A 2,965-nucleotide genomic window follows, 5' to 3' on the forward strand; every position below is an offset into this window, starting at 1 on the left:
ACACATACACAGGTCTGGGGATTGGGATGCGGACATCTTTCAGGGCCACTCTTTTTTAAAAAATGTTTTTATTGATTTTTAGAGAGAAAGGAAGGGAGAGAGAGAGAGAGAGATGAGAGAGGAACGTCACCAATCAGCTACCTCTGGTTCACAACCCCAGCATGTTACCTTGACCAGGAATTGAACCAGTGACCTCTCCTGAGTCAACGCTCAACTGCTGAGCTACACAGGCCAGGCTTCGGGGCCACCCTTGAGCACATCACACCCCAGCATATCAGGGCTGCTATTACAGGGGCCCAGGTGTAAGGATTTGAGACATTCCTCCCCTTGGTGTAGGGTGTTTTCAGCTTCTTGTTTATCTCTTTTGATCAAGTGGAGAGGGGAGAGGAGCTTTGAAAATGGAGGAAATGGGTTCTGCCCTGACTAACAGGTAACACAAACCAGACAGGGACCCACGGCAGTGAAATCTGCCCAGATGACAGGAGTAAAATGGTACCTCTGACATTGAGAAGTTGGTTCAGGTGGTTGATAGGGGTCTCACAGTGGTGTCCTCTCAGCCCAGTCCTGTGGAAGAAAAAGGAAAAGCCATCCAAGCGCTCAGAGTAGGACATAGTCATCCCTGGATGTGCTGCCCACCCCAGGCCCTCTGCTCGCTCCCCGGGTACCCAGTGCCACACCGACCTCACTAGTCATCATGAAGAATAAAAGGTTTGCAGGTCAAGCTAATGGAATTTGGGGCTGTCCACAGGTGTCTGGATTCACCCTCCCAGGGGCAAGGCTTCTGGGTGTCATGCCCCTGGATAATAAGAGGGGCAGATCATGTCCTTTGCAAGGGACACAGAGAGGTGCTTGAATCTCCATCTCCAGGTCAAGTGTGCAAGAAACACCATTTTGTTTCTATTTTATAATTCTGGTTCAGACTAGACCCACCCCCCAAAAACTGGTCAATATTTATCTCTCATTGATGTTCTTATTTCTCTCTCTCTCTCCCTTCTAAGAATCTATTTAAAAATATATATATATTTATGACAAAGGACTGGTTCCCAACACTGCCAGCTCCTACCCCTGTGCCTCAGCCCTGCTAAACCACAGAAAAGCCTAGTTTGTCATTCTTGGCTTCCAGAATGAACCTCATTGTAAGAACTGAGTCCTGGGAAATGGGCTGAATAAGGGCAGAGATGGAAGTGATTAAGTTTCCAACTTTATGAACTAACAAGAAACCAAATATTAAACAAAGAAAGATTTCTGACCACTGTCCTCTCCTTCTTTCCTGTCCCAGAGCTGGTCCTTGTGTGTACAAACCTAGTCTGACCCCCCACTGACATCATCTGGAAATGGACGTCCTGTTACCAGGGACTCCCACCTCCAACACCCATGACATGAGCGCCTTGATTTCCTCACCTGTGGGCTCGAAAACACAAACCTGGAAGGGACTCTTGGGTTTTGACATGGTGGATATTATATTAATATACCTCGTGGCACAATGGATGGAAGGTGGTGAAAATGGGAGGGGCAGCTGGCCTCAGGCTAGCAGCAAAGGAATCGAGGAGCCTAACTCGGTGCCTCTGCTGGAGAACTGCTTAGGGACAGGTCTAGGACCACTGCAACCTGGCCCATACTCTCCTGTGTTTATCTGAGAAGAATCATCATCATTTTCCCCTGAACTAAATCTTATTTTAGAACCAAACTTGGCATATTTTAGATATGAGTCATGTTGGTGAATTTTATAGACTGAGTTGTGTGTATCTCTCATATTCATAAGTTGAAGTCCTAACCTCAAAACAGGCCTTTAAAAAGGTCATTAAAGTAAAATGAGGTCATTGGGGTGGACTGGTGTCTTTATGAAAAGAGTAGATTAGAACACAGACACACACAGAGGGACAACCATTTGACCCATGATTGTGACGTACAGGTGTGGGGTCAAAGGTCAAACCTCAACCTGAACTTGTCCAATGGATGCCTTCTTGAGCACCCATGAGCTCCCCTGGGGGCTCCCAGAAATACGTGTTGTGTTTTATGAGAATCGAATGGGCATTCTTATTGTCTGGGTGCTTTCCTAGTGTCTTGAGGGAAAGGAGAGAGGGAATTCAGTCTGTAGTCACTGTCCTAGCTCAGCCGGGAGTCCACTCCGTCGCCATCTCCTATGGAGGGGCAGGTGTATGGCAATTCTTCATCCTAGGAGAAGACACGCTGACAACCATGGCAAGGCAATCTGGGAACTCTTAAAGAACTGGAAGCATGGGCAATTTCAACAACAAAGGAGAATGAAAAATTTATTTGCAACTGTAAACCATTTTCACAACTAAATACAAACGATCAGTAATGATCGGTGTTAACTCCCCGAGCGCCGGGCGTTGGGTGGCACAGGCCCCTCACTTTGGGCCCATCTTAGTCTGGAGGATCGGATTGTCTAGGGTCATCTTCTTCGAAACCCACATTTCCTGGGAAGGAAAGGGAAACGTGAGTATTTGATATGAACTTTTTTATATTTTAAAATTCTTTATTTGCTGAGTCGGCATGTTGGACTGGATGGTTGTCCATGTGAGGCTGTCCTGTGCATCATAGAACATTTAGCAGCATCCCTGGCCTCCACCCCAGAAGATGCCAGTAGCACTGCCCGCCACCCTGCCCAGCCCTCCAAGTCTAGATGCTGCCAAATGTCCCGGAGGCTAAAACCTCTGCGCCCAGGCAATGTCCTTCTGTCCGGGCTGTTTCAGGAACCAGAAGTCTCAGACACCAGCTGGTCCTGATGTCATGCCCCACTCTCTCCCAGCCTGGTTCTCGGATCCTCATCCTGAGTATTGCTCACGCCGGACCCCTTCTCCTGCTCCCCCCACCTCAGGTTCTGGGTGGGGAAGGCCTTCCCAGGACCTGAGTGGCAGAAGCTTCTAGATTAATGGTACATTCAAAACCATTTAAATGGTTTTGGTCCCCGCCTGGCCAGTGTGGCTCAGTGGTTGAGCAT

This window comes from Myotis davidii, unplaced genomic scaffold (genome assembly GCF_000327345.1).
Source record: "Myotis davidii unplaced genomic scaffold, ASM32734v1 scaffold512, whole genome shotgun sequence".
NCBI classification, from domain to species: Eukaryota; Metazoa; Chordata; class Mammalia; order Chiroptera; family Vespertilionidae; genus Myotis; species Myotis davidii.